Source organism: Anopheles stephensi, chromosome 2 (genome assembly GCF_013141755.1).
Source record: "Anopheles stephensi strain Indian chromosome 2, UCI_ANSTEP_V1.0, whole genome shotgun sequence".
NCBI classification, from domain to species: domain Eukaryota; kingdom Metazoa; phylum Arthropoda; class Insecta; order Diptera; family Culicidae; genus Anopheles; species Anopheles stephensi.
Window position 1 is genome coordinate 31,513,355 of NC_050202.1, and position 18,676 is coordinate 31,532,030.

Below are 18,676 nucleotides of genomic sequence, written 5' to 3' on the forward strand. Positions count from 1 at the left end.
CTGGAGGAAATGTTTAACGGCAAAGGAGGACAAGATCGCAAAAGAGAGTCAATTGTAAAAAGTGAGAAAGTTTGCCTCGCTTTCGGACAAGACACGTTAAACCCCGGGTGGAGTGCACGATCTCACTTGGTTAGTACTTCGCAGTTAGTTAATCAGTTTTTCCTACCTTCAGCTCCTGCTGCTCCCGCCCTGGCGCCTTCCATGACCGCGAAACTGTACAGAGCTTTTGCAATCAGGCCGCGGTGGTAGTGCTGCTGGTGGATCAACTTTTGCAATATGAGAATATTCCTGGCCTTGTCGCTTTTTGTGTTGTTTCCCGTTCTTTGTTCCAGTTTTACTTTCTTTGCGACCAAGTCTACGCAGACCGAGTTGAGATTGATTTTTGCGTTACGTGGCGTAGCGTGCGGGCAAGTAGGTGGCCTGCATAAAACATGCAGGGACAGATTGACCTTTCACATCAGTAAGCATCGCTGAATATATGTTTTGATTATTGCCTTCGAAACTGTATGTTGTCAACAGTTCAATGCTTCGGGAAAAATAAACTAGAAAAAAAAGATGTTATGTTGGTTCAGTGTGATGCTGGCTGTGCAAGTGCATTAATGGTAATGTTGATTCAATCGAAATTGAATGCGTTATTGTACCATGTAAACAATTCGGTGGGTTTAGTTTAAAATCCTTTTGGCGACAGTAGCGCCACTCTGCAAAGGTGCGGTGGGAATTTTGATATGGTGAGCGTAAAAATGAGTTACTTTCAGATTGGGAGAGAAGAGAGAATGGGATAACGTGAGCAAGAGTTGTTGAAGCTGGTGTAGCGCATCGAAGATAGGACCAAGAAATTGATAAAAAGCAGGGCTTTAGACGTGTTTCTGTGATATTTGTTCGTGATGTTATAAATACAATGCTTTTTTATCTCAATAACTCGAAAAAAACCTTACAAACTCCTGAACCTTTGTGAGGAATTTGCAGTCAATGATAGTTATTCACAGTCCTTATTTAACGGAAAATCCTGATGTTCTGAGAGTTGAACTTGTTTAGTGCTCTTACACGTTTGCAACAATCCTCGAAGCAGCTCACGGGCTAGCGCCACGGTTCCAAAACATTTCTTTTAGACTCATGAATGCCATTATTCAATTTCAGTTCAGGACTACCATGGCTCCTTTGTACATGTTGACAACCTATAAAGAGTTGGGCTGGATAGGTCCACCGGTGTCATTTTTATGACCTGACTAGCCAACCGGAGACTGGCTAGTTGAATCACGAGAATAAAATTTCTGCGAAGAGCTTGTTCGACTTTGTAAAAAAGCTTCTACTTTAGTAAACAAACTGGAGGATTGTAGTAAAAAGCATTGTTTATGAAAACGTTAGGAATTAAGCAATATGGCCAGGCCATTTTACAAGATAAAAATAAGTTTTAGATGGATAAAATATTTTGTCTTTTTTTATTCAATGCGAACGGTTTGGCCGTACTGCCAATTTTTGGAAAATTGCTGCAAATCCTTTTTAATGAAAATATATGGCTTTGAAGCATATAACTTCAGAAACCTATGTAACTCACTCGGGGCCTTTAACCAATTATCACCCTAGAGCGGTCGTTCGAAGCTAGGACTCATTTCTCTCTCTCTCTATCTTTCTCTCTTTTTTGTCCAACGGCTTCTTAGATCTTGTTTGGCATTTCTGAATTACTGGATAGTCAGTCAGTCCGGGTGAGATTTGAACCCCGGTCCTGTCGTGTGCCCATCTTCTACCGCTGTCCTTTTCTAATCTTAGAATGGTATCCCAGAGGCAGTCACAGCTTTAAATTAAAATTTCCTGTAGCCTGTAAGTGTTCGTGCGAATGGTCCAAACAGGCATTGGTTGGCAACTAAGTGCGACCTATTACAATTTAAATGTATAATAAATGCCTTACAACATGATTTAGTATTTGGACTGAGGCATTAGCTTATTTGCCTGACGCTGTCTGGATTTACTCACCTTAAGTAGAGGAACAAAACAATACGCCCAGGTCGTCCTATTTGAATTAAAAAAATCGTGGATCCAATCTTTGGGGACAATCCTTTCATGGCAAGGGTTAATTACCGGTCAGTTTAGATCAATAATTCTAGTACACTATTTTAAGGCCCGACACTACACAAAAGGCTTCAACGAAGATGGGAATTTGTAAATCAACCACTATTCATATCCTCGAAAAACACACCAGCAAAACCCCTGCAGCACATCCTCACGTGGACACAGGTTTACTCTCCGAAAGCCACGGAGAACGCCCGATAAGAACATCAGCTGAGTTGGCGAGAGCGAAGCCGCTCACTTTCATACCTCCCGAGAGTGAGTGACTGCACAGCGCTCTGCCAGGAAAAAGCCCACCGAAACCCATTTTCTCACGTGAAAATATGAAGCCCCGAACGCTGGTGAAACCGTCAACCAGCGTACGATTTCTACTTTAGCTTCTGCCGACGGCGGCGGCATTCGGCGGGTATCGCGCTGACGGTTAGTAGCGTACGTTCGCGGTATTACCTCGTGCTCGTTATCAGTTCGACAGGCTTGGCTTGAACTGTGCGCCCCCTCACCACGCAAAAACGGGTTCGCCTTTCGTGGCACTTCTGGTGGCGTTGCTAAGCTGCGCTTATCTGTACACCGCGCTGCTTGAGGCGTTTTCCAGCTGGATGCACTCCATCCTGCGGTGGAAAATAAACGCCTCGCTGAGCGGGAAAAGCGTACAGCAGCCGGCTGCGGTCGGTCGGTCGGCTCTGCAGCGTGAACATTGTTGCTCGGTAATCGCGAATTTTCGTACCCGTGTGTGTGTGTGTGAGTGATTGTGCTAGTGGATATAAGTGCGTATGTGTGAAACAGCATCAGTACGGTTGGATCTTTTATGAAGCTGCTGCATTCTGAAAATAAAATGTCTGCCTTCATGCCAGCCACCGTGCAGCTCACGCCCGGAAAGCAAAGCTGGCCCGTGTGAGTTTACTGTCGGACGGAGCCGGATCAGCAGATTGTCCGGGAATTGGCGTAAACTTACCGCAACGTGCCATGGTAGATGCGTGGTGATTAAATGCGCCCGTGGTTGCTGTTGTGCTGCTGCGAAAAGAAGGCGATAGCCGTACGTGAGTGTGTGTTGTGTTCGACGAAAATGATCAAATATTCATGCTAATAGTGATGATGATGATGATGATGTTGAAGATCTTTGTGATAGTCGGCGCGTAAAATGTGTGCGGTGTAGAAAAGTGTGCTTTAACAGCTTTAAAAAAGAGTTCAAGTGTAGTGAGGATTAGAGTCAGTGAAGGAAAAAGCGGTTAGCCGGTGAAGACCAAGTTTTGGAGTAAAAAAAAGAGGTCAGCGGCTATCGGAAACCACGATAGGATCGAAAAGGCTTTTTAATGTTGAAAATAGTTTACAGCTCGTGAGCATCGTACAGTGCTTGCTGCATCCTTATCGGTAGGTTACCTGTTCCCCGGATTCAGTAGCCGCTGTGTCGTTGTCTACCGTTGATGATCTTCCGGCCAAGCGGCCTGCAGCACCAAACAACAATGAACCTTCTTGTACCCTTTTTCGGTGAGGCATTTCTTTTTCGCCAAAGCCCAGGTAACGCTAAAAGCTAATCGAGCTGAAAGTGGGCAGCACCACCGGGAGGGGAAAAAAAAGAGCAAAAGGGTCCAGCCGGATCCAGCCACGTGAAACTTCCGGGATTCGTTAAATTGTGCGTCGGGTTGTAGTCGTTTGATTTCTATACGCAGTGCGTATCCACTCCCTTTACCTTTTGTGTCGGTTAGGTGAAGTGGTTCCTCGAAAACAGAAGTGGGCATCCTATGGTTCCTTCTCGCCATTTTCCAGTTTTCTCCTGCGAGCAGTTACTAAATTGAGTGTGTGCCTTCTGCGAAGCATGCATCCTCCTTTCATAATTCAATCGAAACGTGACGAAGGATTGATTCCCCCCCCCGCCCCTTTACTGTGTATGGGGTTCACCCCAATCCGGGCGGAGTCGATTTTTATCCGCAGATGAAATATTTACCACTCGTAGTTGCTCGTGCGGAATGGACCAGAATTCTTCGGCAGGCCTCGAAATTTGCCTTTAAATGAATGTGAATGTGGCCGCACGAGGACCGAGCGGTAAAGAACATCTCGAGTGAGGTTAATTCTCGGTAAAGTCGTTCATTCATGTAAGGTCGCACGCAGCAATGGGGAGACTGAAAGGAAATTAGTGAAGTGCGTTCGATTGGTGTATTTCCGCGTAAGTCACCTGTTTTCCCGGGAAACAGCGGCAGCACCGTTATTCGATCCATCTGTTTTGCAGAACGTGGCAGTACCGTTCCTAGGCCCGCTGGGGCTGGGATGGGATGATTAATTGTATATGCTTGGCACGCGTGTCGAGTGTCCCACCTCTCTGGTGGGCGTATTGATATCCATCCATCCATACGCCCGCTTCCTTTGGTAAAACTCCACTCGAATAATGAAGTTCTCCTCCGGAACGGTGGTGCTCCTGGGCGATATCCGTTTACAATAATTAGCGGTGACCTATGAGGCGAGCATATTGGCGGGAGTTCCTCGAGAGAAATCAAGTACACTAGACGCAAAATCCATCATGCGTTTCAACCTGGTGAATACACACACACACACACACACACACACACACACACACACACCGGGAACCAGCGGGTTTTTGGCGTGGCGCAACACATAAACAAATTAACCTTCTCCAATGCGAGAGAATACCACCTGAAGATCGACAGCTCAACGCGTACGTACTCACTCGAGACAAAAACACCCTAGCGTACTGTGCAAACCGCAAACAAAATAGGCTGAAAGAGCTCCTCAGAGGTGCGGTAGAACGTACGCAACGCGTTTAGGAGTGTAATTTATTTAAATTTAATTCAACCTATCGTTTTCGGGGCTTGTGTTTGCCATGGTGTCCCCCCGCGTAGCTCAGTGAACGAGCGGTTAGGGTGAATGCAAAAGGCTTCTGGGTGTCCAGGTGTTTTAGAGGTGAGATACCGCCGGTTTCGGTAAAGCTGCTAGTGAAAATTTGGTGAAAATTGCCATTTCATGTTGTTGCTCCCGGTGTGCGGTAGTTGCTAGTGGTGGATTTTAGTATCAAAATAGGAGCTTTTGTTCCCTCGTCGTCGTCATCGTGGCTTTCGTGGTGGGCAGGCACTTTAAAGAGAGATAAGTTCCACCCAGAAGTGGAACTCGTATTCGGGGGAAGAAGTTAACCAAAAAAAGAAGCGTACACGTGCCACTTGATGAAGATGACTACGCGATGAGGTGCTGCAAGCTGCTGGGGACGCTAAGCTACGGAGTAGTTGTTGCTGGCATCGTTTGCGTTGTTGGGGTACCGGCGACGCTGGAGCGTTATCTGCACATGCATAAGTAATGCTTTGTGATCCATTGTGTTGTGTTGGCGGGATTGCGTACGAAGCACATGACATCCGGTGCTTGTGCCATCCACCGTGACCCAGAGCCTTGCGAGTCTTAAGACTCGGGTCAGTTTAATTCAATTTGAAAAACTTTTCCAACATCCAATCGGGGAGCGGCAACGATGGTGCTTTCTTGTGGTTTTTGCACACTGAGTGGCCCAGAATGTAGTGCCGGAGCAGGAGTGTACGATCCTGGTTGGGTGTGTTTGTTGGGATTCTGTCCCGGTTGTCATGGGACACGAAGCCTGCAACTCGCACCGTTGAAATGAAAATTCCACTGCGACACCATAAATTATTCCGACGTGAACGCGACCTCCGGTGGTCATTTCGTGTGCATGCTCTCACACCCGTTGACACTTACGAGGAACGGGGAGAAAAGGAGTCGGCAACCGGTCCCTATCCGCGTGTCATTGATTGGAAAGGAATTACGAATTCAAAGCTGTTTTGTCTCGCTCCTCCGGATATGGGGACTCGATTCTCCGAAAAGACGGATCCCATCGCATGACAGAATTCCGGCGAGACTTCCGTTCTGATCTCGACTGTTTCCCTCTCTGCGGTCCACTTGCTGATCAATTGCTAAATGTCGGGTTTTCTTCGACAAAAACTTATCATCCCACGGAACCATCGACATTTTTATCGACAACTTTCGCTTGTTCTACTTGCCGGAGTGTCACACAGCATCTCACCACACAAGCTAACGAACTGTCCGCAGCCGCAAAAATAGTTAATTAAAGTCCTGTTTGTGTGCTGACTACACCGGAATGGCATTAGCGTCGGATAATGAGGGGTGCGATCCAATGGAGAGGCTCACTGGAGCCGTCCGTCCTCGAACCTCAATGCCATGCATCGGTGTGTCGTTTTCTCGGAGATCGTGTCGTGCGTTGTCTTACTTTTCGGACGGCATTAAGATTGGACAGATGATGGCGCTCAGCCGTGGAACCGTGGCCGTTGGTTTGATAGCATTTTCCATTAATCTAATTAGCCGGATAGGCCTGTTGTTTCTCGGACCCGGCTCGTGGAAGCACAGCCCACGCACGCAAGTCGTTTTCCCGCACGGCTGTTTTCCGGTCGGCCTTTACTTTCGGCAAAGTGCTTGTCGTCGTATAGTGGGAAGCGAGATTATTACCTACCAGAATCATCACTTTCAACTGCTGGTAAATTACAATCAAACTGGGACGGTTTTTGCGGGCAGAAACCGGCAGCTCGAGTGGTTCTGACATGTTCATCGAGGGGGGCAGGGAAGAAATTTGCAAATTTATCGCAGTTCATAAATACTGAGAAGTGTACATTAGCTTAATAATATGACTTTTTCGGACGGGAAATGTAATGTGATGATGAGCTTTAATCAAAAAACTGTCTTTCGAAGGAAGAAATGATTATGTTTTTAAAACGTTGCTCAATGCCGACAGACAGCAGAAACTTTGTAATTCAATTAACCAATGGTGAGCAGTCCGAAAGCTGGTCGTCAAGGGGAACGAACGAGCCCCATATGCTCGAGGAAAAGGAACTGCTGTGCGTATGCGAGCTCCAATCCGAACCTCCATCGGGTGCTCGTTTGCTGGAAGATCAATGCCGGTGGGTGATTAATCATCGAGAATACCCACACATCGCACACATTTCGCGTAAAATTGTGAAAACAATTTATCATTCGTCTAATGGTGGTTGTGGTTTGAGGCCTCATTTCAATCGGAGTTGTACGGAGGTCTCACAGATACAGATAGTTGCTGCGGTTTAAAGTGATAATGCACATTGGTACAGAACAGATGGTTTCAAAATTTAAAATCCCTTCTGCAATACTCCTCTGCAAATTCCCTGCTCGTACGGCTTGTATTAAGTTCAATCGTATTAAAGAAACATTCGCATGCTCGAGTGAGGTCCCTGTTCATCGGTCCTTGGCACGCGAATTTTTGATAATGGGTTTGAGTTTGAAGAACATCCCTTAATTAAAACATCCGCCTTGTGGCCTCGCCAGTGACTGAGGATAATTCGTCATGAGTTTTGCGGTGACATCGGTGCCAGATGTGTTTCAGCATCAAAAACCCAGCGCTGCATCAATCAGGCAAGGGACTCGTGAGATATGCCCATTCTAGGCACTGGAAACTTTTCCTACCAGCTTTGGTTGTGGTTGTAAGCCTCAGGTTCGTTCTCATGTTTGCCTCCGATAAGTAAAACTTTGGCAGCTCCAAAAAAACGAGTCCTTCTCATGCGGGTGTCTTATTTTCTTGAGGTTGATTTTGTACAATGGTAGATCAAAATTTCGTTTGACACGTTCGGGTTGGGTGTTTCGGGAAGGGTAAGGGGGGGGGGGGGGGGGGGCGTGAGTGCGGCGGAGTGTATAAACTGCAGTCATTCTTCATCAGGCAGGGGTTCGGGGAAGCCCTTTGCAACATCACCTAAATACATGCACGCTGGTTGTCGGTGTTGGCCATCGTCGTGGTTTTCACCAATTTCACTCTTACCTTACCTTGCAGACATCTAGAACACGGCGAACACGAGTAACGGCTTCGGACAAAGGCCCGGTCCCTGTGGCTGTGGCTAATGGTCTGATGGTTGGTAGTTTGCCAGGACACAAAAGATATCTTCAAATTAAAATGATTCATAGCGATTTTCGTTGGTCGGGTGTTCGTGCTGCTCTGGTGTCCTTCTGTTGGCACTGCATCCCTCCCTCCCGTTATTTTTAAGGTTAGTAAAACCGTTTACCCTAACGTTCCCGGCGAGCCTGGAAAAAGCTGCAAATAACGAAGCGCGGAAGAGAATTGGTGCGAAGGGCGGTTACTTTGGAGGGTGGTTGAAGCCGTTGCCGGCTCTGACACATACAAAGATTTACGAGACACCACGTTACGAGGGTAACGTGGGATGGGAGCTGAAGAACGCGCGTCTGCACAAGAAATCAAGATGACGCTGAAGGGCATGGTTTTGTGTGAGTGGGCCCACTTGAGGAGTAATGGCTGAAGGAGCTTGTTGTGCGCCGGAGCACGGTGGGCAGGTTTCAACTTCACAGGCACAAAGTTTTCGTTGTGTTAAAGCCTTGTCAACAATAGTATTTGATTTAAAACGGTTCCCGCCCTGCTTGTCTGTCGCCTAACAGCCCGATACGCCCGGGATGGTGGGATGTTGCTCGCAAGGCACTGCAACACTGCCGCTACGACTCGCAAGACAGACAGCTGCATCTTGCTTTTTGATGTGTGTCTGTGTGTACTCATCATATCGTAAGTTTGAGCCGGGCTGGTTCTAGCGGAGGTTGTTTATTTTTTGTTGTGTGTGTGTGTGCAGTGTGTGGGTTTGGGGCAACGAAATTCGTGACAAATGAAGGGAACCTGGAACTACAGGAGGAGGTTCTGTGTGTGTGCGGGAGAAAGGCCGTCAGTTTGCGCATCCTGAATAATGAAGACAATGAATAAAGGCCTTCTTAAAGTAAGCCTCAAAGGTCCTTTAGTGTGTGTGTGTGCCTGTACTTCTGCAGTTCCTTTTAAAGGCAATGAAATATTAAAGAACATCCCACAAACGTTAAGGTTTTATAGCAAAAAGTAGCCGTAAGTTTAGCGTAAGTTAAAGCGGACGCTCCAGGTCCGCCATTTTGTTAGCAGCACATTGTAACGAATAATGCGGTATTATAAAATAAAAAGGAAACATATCTTCTTATCCAAGCGAAATGAAGGGGGATTAGGGTTTAAGCTGCTCGATAAACAGCGGAACAGTTGTACACTGCAGATTGATTAGTGGCATAAATCTTGGATAGTTGTTAATCCCAGTTCAAATCTTCCGAATGTCGGATTATTTCAAGCAACATTTTTCTCGGAAAAATCATTTCAAAGATGGCTTCTACACACTTGTACAGTGTGTTGCCTTAACGGATACCTTTGTAGAGATGTCAAACTATGGTATACTTGCACATGCTATTGCTACCGTCTAGAGAGACTTGAAGCTTCCAGTAGCAATTATGTTGGAAGGGATATTTGTCCAACTTCGCCCCTTACACCTACTAAAGACGATAATGACGATAATGATTGTGATGGTAGAGAGGTAGTCTTATTAACTCATCGCTGGCACCAGCTGCCGGACAGCTTCTCGTTCACGGTGTGATAAACAGCCTCTCGTAAGCTCCATTACCTAGTGTCACGGCCCACGTTTCCCGTAGCGTGCACACGCGGTTAGGTGCGCCCTTCCAGCTGTGCGACACACCTGTACTGTCGTATTGTCATTTTTCCAGATCGTTAACTCCCAGACGGTTTTGGGGTCGGTGTGCCAGCACGTTGAACGCATCGGGGCCCAAAATCGGCCGCCGAGACAGTTGCCGCGATAAGCGCCGGTAGCTTCCGCAAACATCACCACCTGCTTACAATCAGCGTCGACTCGGAGGATGATTCATAATTACACACCTTTAATCTTGTAACACCATTCCACGAACGACTCTCCTGGCAGCTGCAACAGCTGGCCAGGATCAGCCTATCATCCAGGCTACCATCTAGCGAGAGCGGTTGGTGGCAACCATCTCGAATCGACATCTATCATGGGCTTAATTAGTGCCTTGTAATTACGCTCCCCGGCCAAGCCACATGGAAAAGTGGAAAGTCACGCGACAATCTTGAGCAAATCTCACCACACCCAACCGTCGAACAGCGAGTTGTTGCCGAGTGAGGTTAAGCGCCCGGTTCGCTCCGTCTGCCGGTCGGTTCATTAGGCTTCCGGTTTTTTTTTGTCCACAATCCTTGCGAGAGAGTAATTTCATGGCTCAGCTGGCAAGGGCTTCGTAAAGAATTGATAAATGCCTAGAGCATTAGCCCGGGGGCGCAGGTTGAAAGAATAGAGAACGGTGGCCGGTTGCATTTTCGGGCAGGAATTTAAATTGATCCATTAACCTGGGCAGTAAGCTAGCAGTTGGTACGTTCTGCACGCTCGGGATGTAATTCTCGAAGCATGAACGATCTTTAATTATTGCAAAACTCGTGTTTTGAATAAAGTCGATTTGTTTTTAACACAGTAACTAAACGCTCTTTAAACGAACGAACCGAATGAAGATTCGATGGGTGTGAAGCGCTCAGCACTGCTTGGACGACAGTTGAAGTGGAACCGAAAATCAAGACGAGAAAACAAAAAAACCATCCAAACATTGGCAAATGAACGATTCGTGTTCGTGTGTGTGTGTGTGAGTGAGGTTGTAGAAGTTTTTTGTTGTTGCTGCTCAACTCTGGTTAATTTTTAATTTCAATTATCTGGATTAGCACTTTTGGAACGGTTCCAAATACGGGGCCGTTTGCCCGCCGAACCGAAGTTCCGGTGTTGTTTGGAGGGAAAAAAGAGAGTGCGGAATTTAATTAACTTTTTTTTTTCGTGTGTGCGTGTGAGTGTATGTATGTGATTCAAACTTTCTGCACGCCTTGGCGGCTTGTGTCGCCAAATTTAGGCGTGGAGTCAGTGTGTGTCTGAACTGGTTTTTTTTTCAGCTGCCGACTGATGCACCGTGGGATCTCGTGTGCTTCGAATGGTAGTTCCAGTGGAGTGTACTATTGCTGGCAAGTAGATTTGAGCTGTCGCAGTGCATTTTTATTGCAAAAGGGATTCAGTCGGTTGCATTCCTTCGGGAAAGCAAATGCGGAAAGATTTCACACCAGTCGCAGCCAGCTTTGTTCGAGCTTTGCGCTGGACGGTGCCAAGTGTGGTGCCAAAGTTCTCGGAAAAAGGTTAACGAGTGGAGTCATCGAATGAGCTGCACCGTACAGATTGCCGTAAAGCCCGGTTTTGCAACGGTTCTGGGTTCTCGAGTTGCGGCATGCTGTAACGACGACTTGTATAAACGGTTTGGTGGTAGCCAGTTTGTTTTATCCGGTCGCTACGGGCCAGCAGGCGAAATACAAAACTCGGTTGGTTGAATCGGGCATGGAATGGGTCGAAAAAAAAAGCCAAGTGCCCCCACAATCAGACTGGCGTTGGCCTTTCGGACAACAAACTGTGGGAAAAGGGGCAAAGCAGACAAAAAAAAAAAGGGTACAGAGCTGAGCCTAATGGTGCAAATTTCTTTTCTAGGTTAAACACGCACTCACATACCGGAAAAACATACACACGGGCAATCTTTAACAAATATTGGAACACACAGTTTCGGTGAGCTATGTACACGCGCTGTACGGAATTTGAGGTTGATTTTAGCTTTGCGGTAGTTGTTGCGTGTTAGTGTGTATGTGTAGTTGGCTTTGGGGTTTTCCCATTTTGGGCTTTTGTGGTTTTGTTAGAGAGAGAGAGAGAGAGAGAGCAGAACAGCGATGGAGGCTGCCCTAGACGAGCGTGTTATGGCGATAAATAAGGCACACAACCATTCGTCGGTTCACAGTTTTGCTTTCTGCACAAACGTGGATAACGCACAAAAAATAACATCACTTTACAGTTTGTTACTGTAGATATGTGTGAAGGGAAAAAAGAGAGAAAAACCTTGCGTAAACAGATGGTTGGATGGTTCGGAAAATTTCAGAGGAAGAGCTTGGGTTGAGCTTTAAAGGGAGAATACATTTTTGGATATACATTATGGGTTGCTAACAGATAAATTCTGTTTAAGATAAATCATGTCTAATCACTATTCGAGTGGATCGGTATTATGGCTTCAAGTAGGAGAAGGCAAACTTTCGTCAAGCTTTTCTTTCGTTTAGTTGGAACAATCATAGCTGCCAAAGTGGTGGTTTCGTTTCGAAGCTGTATAAATGATGTAAACAGAATTAATTGCAGTTCCAATGGATTAGATTCACCTCGGGGCTCATTCTCTCTCGCTCTCTTTCTTTTTGGCCTGACGACTTCTTAAGGTCATACCTGCCATTTCTGCCATTCTTTACCTGCCAAATTTAATTTTATGTATCAATTGATTCATTGGATATTTGTCTTCATAAACTACTGTAAGTTATTATGATTTCTGTACAGAGTCCTTCGCGAACGTGGACTGAGACACATTACAATCAAATAATTCGGAGATCTAATTGAATGACACGCACATGACATTATTTGGATCGTTTTCTCCCGCTTTTATTAGTTCGATAGCGTGAAACATGTAATATTTTACGTGGGTCAAGGCATTTCGTAGGTGGCGAAAAATGTCTGAATATGAGTATGTTTGGAGCATCAATAAAGTTGCCGAGAAGGTCGGATACAAAAAGACACTTGAATATTTTATGACGAACTGCCAGCGATTGGAGGCCTTGTAACAAACACCTAGCTTTGTATGATGGACGCGAGTCTCCATTCCTTCAAAGGAGTAGGCTTATTGCGTAGCGAGTGAGTTTTCGTTGAATTAGTTCTAGGGAGTATGAGTGTGATATGCTACAACATGAATAAATAAATAAAATTGTTTATGAGTTCTTACATCTTTGAATTCAGCCCTAAAATCATATTAAAATGCTCTAAAATCCGCCTTCTAAGAGAAGACTTCTTTTCGTAGCTTCAGACTTAAGGAAGAAATTTTGTCAGTAACTTTTAACCTCTCTGCACTGTCTAACGGAAAGTTTAATTGACAACCATAATACCGATTTCTCGATTTAGAGAACTTTTGTCAAACACTTGAGCATGGTTTTTACAACTATATAATAGAAACAAGAACTCCTTAAAAAGTGCTCATTTTTTTGCTATATGAAGACACACTCACAGGAAAAATGTTCAGGCCCTGATTTAGGCCGTAACGATCGTAAGCTTTGATCGGCAGGTAAACATCGCCAAACCATGCCGTGCTGTTTATTTAAGAAGCTTCCGTCCGGCAACAACATTATCTCCATCTTTGATCTCGACTGCTTCGTCTCGCCTAATGCCACCGCAAACGATAACGTTGTTTGCTGCTGTTTATGCTGCTAATTAAATACCGTGCATCTCGGTTTGATATCCGTGCGCAAAGAAAAACAACAAACAAAACCACTCCATTTGGGCGTGTTTGTTTGTTTGTAGCATTTTGGATGAGTGTTGTTTTTTTTGTTTCCATCAGCTGTGTTTTTCATTACCTTGCAACCGTTGAGCTTCGTTGTATCTAGTACATATACAACCATTAATACTGTTTTAATGAGCTGTGATGCTGTCTATGATATGTTTGTGCATACAAGCACATAATGTACATCATAATAAAGTGAGTGTGTGAGAGAGAGATAGAGCATGAACGGTTTACTATGCAACTTTGAAGAAGCAGAACCGCTGCTGGTAGTATTTATTTTGGGACGCTTTATCACAATTCATTCGCGTGCAAAGAAAATATGGCAGTGAAACGGCTGCCACACAGCTGGGCTCGACTCGATGTTACGGCCGAGCGTGTCCTGCCTTGAGTGCTTTGCGGGATGCCACAAGCATCACTTCTGGAGAGTGATTGTGTACGTGTGTGTGTGTGTTGGTGTGAGTGTGTATTTTTAATTCTTTAGGCATGAAAATCCATTTTCAAACAGCTCTTGTACGCGCGTGTGTGTGGCGATGGTGGTAGTGGTTCAGTGAGCAAACGAGCAGTGGCCCCTGAATGTATGCTTTCACGCGAAAAAAGGGGTTTCGCTCTTGACACGGAAAATATTTAACCGCCCCTTGAACCGACCGACCGGTCTGGGCAAGTCGTTCCGTTTTATTTATTGTTTTCACGTTGCGTCCACCCGTCCCGAGGTAGCGTATCGGTAGAGCAGCGTGTAGAGTGGCTCGCCCTCAAGGCAATTCGAGTGACCCGCCTTTATGGGTGATGGAGTGAATTTTGAGTAGTATTGTTTTACCGCGTTGTTTTACCACGGACGGGTACGAGTTTTGGGCGTGAAATCTCACTCGGCGTTGAGCGCTTTCAATCGAGCCGGAACATCAACATCTACAACCGTCCGCAACAGGAGTACGGCTTGTTTTAATCGAGAGCGTTTAAAATTGGGTAAATATTTAAGGAAGCGTACGGGCTGGCCCTACACTGACCGACGGTTGGAGCGATAGTTGAATAAGTAATTTGTCGGCATAAATCTAAAGTTTCCGTACAGTTGTTCTAGTTTTGCTATATGAATAAGTTTAACATGCAGGTGATGAGCAATGAAGCTGTCGAATGGCGGAAGCAGTCACCACTTAGACTTCTTATGTGTTTGAAGGTACTTGTGTGCATGCTTTGGCATTTCGAAATGGCGTTCTCTGTTTCAAGTGCGCACCATTCACACCACCACGTGCCAGCTGACGAGGAATGTTGATGATCAACAGAAACGACAGCAATTGATTGGTTCGGACGGTACTCGAGTTCGAAACTGCTGACAACAGCAATGGCACTAAGCACAGTGTCCCGTTTGCTTTGATGGCTCTATTTCGCACAATTATTGGTGGGAATGGGAAACCTTCCCTCCTCCCATCGAATGTGATGGAGACGCCTGGTAGCTTTCGGCTTTCGGTGCGTCCGAGTGATGGAGACGCCTGGTGCTTGAAGACAATTTTGAAATTTCCATCTTTTCCAACCGGCGGGTCGTTCACTTTTACGACCAGTAACAATGTTTGCAAAATTTGAACAGATTTCCGGCAACGCATTCATCGAAATGAGCAAAGGAAAGGCCCTTGCCACCCGATTTCGGTGACTCGTGCAGGGTAAAAAAGATGGCGCACAACAAAGCGTTTTCAAGCAATAATCTCTGGCCCCTAATTGGGGCTGGCATTTATTTCGGGGGGTCGTGCTGGGCAAACTGAGGCATAAGGCTACACTGAATTCAATTTCGTCGCCATGCTATAAACCATCGCCCCCTCTCCTGAATGTTCCATTATTGCTCCCCCTTCCCCGAACTGCCCCCGAGCGGTTCGGTGGGGTAGGTGGATGGAAACCCATTAAAATCATATTCAAAGCATTTGCAAAATTCAATGAAAACTGTCCTGCAGGCAATACTACTCGATCTCTATCATTCTTTCTATTGGCAAGTACGTTTCGTGACGTGCACAACCGAGGGCGTTAGCAAAAAGGCGCTACGATGTGAAGCATTTTCCACGAAATTTGCTCATGTCGATAAAAATAAAATTGGAGAAAAAGATAAAGGTTACACTAAACGGTGGCTGGGTATAGTTGGGTAGCAAAACAGGATGCAGAACGGGGCCGTAATATCTTTCAGCACAACACACACACACACAATCCCACAGTTTCGGGCAGTTTATTTGGGTGCCCCCTTTTTCTGTGTTGGCGTATCTCGAGGCAGTTGGTACGGGGACGCATGCGAGGAAAAATCAAATTTCACTCTACCATTGAGTTTTTCATTTCAAATCTTCATTCCATTTCAGTTGGGGCAAACGAGTGGCGGAATGATAACGGAAGGAATCAAGTTTTCTTATTTCCCTAGCACAGGAAAGAGGAAGGCACAGGGCACAGTGAGTGAAAAATAATGTGCCCAATCTGGCGCATCCATTACGGTCACGTTAGGGGCGGCTAAATTTTAAAGCACTTTTATCATCGCCCACTCACGCGAGTTCCGGTGTTTGTATTCAAGCGCCGGCACCTGGTATCAAGCGACCAGCCTGATAGGCCAGCGTGGCGCTTGTGGACGGGATTCCGCTTAACAAGGTGGCAATAGAATCGAATAACTGGAGCGTTTATTTTGGAACGCTTCTACTCAAAATGGTCAAAATGGAACCTCTTTGTATCGCACCGAACCGAACCGAACCGCGCACCGAAACAATGAATATAAATAAGAGTTAAAATGAATACGGGAGTGCTATGGCCCGGTGGTTTGCATCAATGAAAAATGAGCTACCTTTTCCTGGTACCGGTACCGTAGATTGCCTGATTGCGATTGGTTTGGCAGCATTTGCGGTTCGGTTCGAGAGCATCATAAATTAAGCAGCAGAGTAAATTGACCCACCCATTTAGCAGTCGTGCCACGTGCTGCGTGTTTTGGTGGTGAGTTTCGTTCGGTTCTGGTGGGATACACAGCTGTCATCAAATAAATATTAGTGAACGCGGGGAGGTCTTTTGGGGGACTCTGTTGCCACTTGATGCTTTAAAATTGGCAGAACGGACCCAATTAGTATGAGGTTCGCAAGTAAATAACGGCCGGTTTGAAATTGATGCACTATGACGCCTTTTTGCCTTTTTCACAAAAGGCCAGAAATGGCAAGCCGACACCTTTCGAGGTTGTAGAGCCAAAGAAGAAGAAGAAGGATCATCGCTTCTGCTTAGTTCTGCTGAGCATTTGATGAAAACATTTCGTCATTATCTGTAACGAACTTCACACAGAGAACTCATGCATCCGCGATCGATTCGACCTGATGTCACCTGATGTTCCTCTGTCTGTTTTAATCAAACTGACGTAGCCTCTGCAATAAAAGGGTTGAAGCTTTCTTTTGCTGCTGGGCCGCACGCGTTACTCAGCGCCTCATCATGCGTTGCACAGATGCTATAGTTCCTGTCTTGAAAACATTGGTCAGCAGAAATCTTCAGCAGAAATCCTTCTCTCATGCAAGGAAATTAGTCTGCATGTGTCCTGTTTATTAGAAGCGTAAACCCGTATCGTATAGGATGAACTTTCTCTATGCAACCTGCTTGCAGTAAAATCTTAAAAACCCCTTTTTCTTGGCTCCTGCTAAGCGGATTCAAGCACATCTCGATCGTTCAACATGGAGGTTACCACATAGTAAACGTTTACATGTTATTGTGAACATGTCTAGGCACTATCGTAGTATTGCGTGTATTTGTAATGTATTTAAATGTAAGACAAATGTATTAAGCCAAATAAAGTGAGTCCGTAAGTAACCACCCGAGTGAGCAGACTCGATAACTTGGATTCTTACCCAATCGACGTATAGTAACTACCCTCTTATCTTAGCTAGAGCTCCTGCTATCTAAGGCTTGTGTTCATGGATTTTCAAGGCAGCAAGGCAGTATTGCTCCATGCATTCCTGATTACCATAAACTATTGTATCCTGACGATTTAAAAATATGTATGTCTGTTTCTTATTTTGACGACTGTGCTGACCTTCAAAATTGTATAATCGTCTTTTTTTTCCTTGGTGCACATCGAATAATATAAATGTTAACGTGAAAAATGATCTTTTATAACGTTCCACAGAAAAAGATGATATTTTCGTTCAAATATAAAAAGGGATGGGAAATAAGTTCAGATTAAGGTGTTTTCCCAGATAGTGGGTTGACACTGCAAGAACATAACGAAGTTATATGTTGTCTTACGTGTCGGTACATATTTGAAGGTCCTATACAGCCTCAAATCTCTTTATGGAGCTATTCTTCTATTATAGCTCGACACTTGAATTTGTCGGCACAATTTGGACCCTTTCACAACAGTATCGAAGTGACCGACTAGAATCAAATACTCAAAACGAAATACTCGTTCACTTTATTATCTCCTACCATGGTCCCGTGGGGTTTCATATCCTTCTTACCGTACCAGGTGCCTTCTATCCCTTCAACATAGACGAATGACGGCTAAGTGTATTTTCTTTCATGAACTGGCTGGTAGATTAACTGACGCCTCGTACATTCTTGGTAAAATAAACTATCATGCTTCTAAGACCCTGATCGCCCTTCAAAGAGGAATTCAGATCAACAGAATTTAATTTTAATAAACCACTTTTGAAATTGATCAATGCTAACAATCGTCTTTATAATTACCTGAAGTCAATATTCCGAGGCATTTTCTAAATTGATACGTGAAACGATCATTGTTCTTTTTTCGATTTGGTCAGGTAACTTTGGTTGAGGTAACTTAATATAAATAAATAAATCAATGAATGACTTGTTGATGACTCGCTGACCAGCAGTTATCGCCGTACAACAGGTAGAAAAATGTATTAAAGAAAAAAGGAAATAAGGTCGTTACTTATTTGCGCATCTAATAATATTTAAATAGTAATAGGGCCAGACCGTTCCTGGCAAATAAGATCTAAAAATTGAATGGTCTCAACTAAGCTAATAGCTTCAATAACTCCTTCTCTAAGTTTGAAAAGACACAATAAAGTTATTAATCGTACAACTTCTTATCGCTGGTGGGTTTGCTCGAAAATTGATTAATTGTCTCATAATCGTTTTCCCACCACAGAGAGCCAGCTAACATTTTATTGCCGTTTTCGGGGGCATGTTTGGCCAGCGTTGACGCAACCGTTATTGGTTTTAGATTTACTGCCCGGGTGCGAGTGAATAATAAATAGCATCGAGTCACCCCCGACTCTGAATCGACACCTGGGAACATAAAGAGGGTGTTAAATAATTTTAACACAAACCCTTCCGGCTAGCGATGGACTTTTGCCGTATCGGAACGTTAAACGATCCATAAAGCGTCCCAGTCATTCGTTGGCCCACTATTTAATAGGGGCAA

General features: G+C 45.0%; 1 protein-coding gene across 3 annotated transcripts in view; it reads left to right on the forward strand.

The window, feature by feature from the left end:
• The first annotated feature begins 2,436 nt into the window (after positions 1-2,436).
• Positions 2,437-18,676, forward strand: part of LOC118503178 (neuroligin-4, X-linked-like) — a 170,577-nt gene continuing 154,337 nt past the window's right edge. Inside the window, exon 1 of one of the 3 annotated variants that reach the window (XM_036036151.1) lies at positions 2,437-3,432. The gene's annotated coding sequence lies outside the window, so the exon portion shown is untranslated. Of the gene's footprint in view, positions 3,433-3,457; positions 3,550-18,676 lie in introns of those variants that run through there. The other 2 variants (XM_036036153.1, XM_036036152.1) reach the window with 2 other exon arrangements.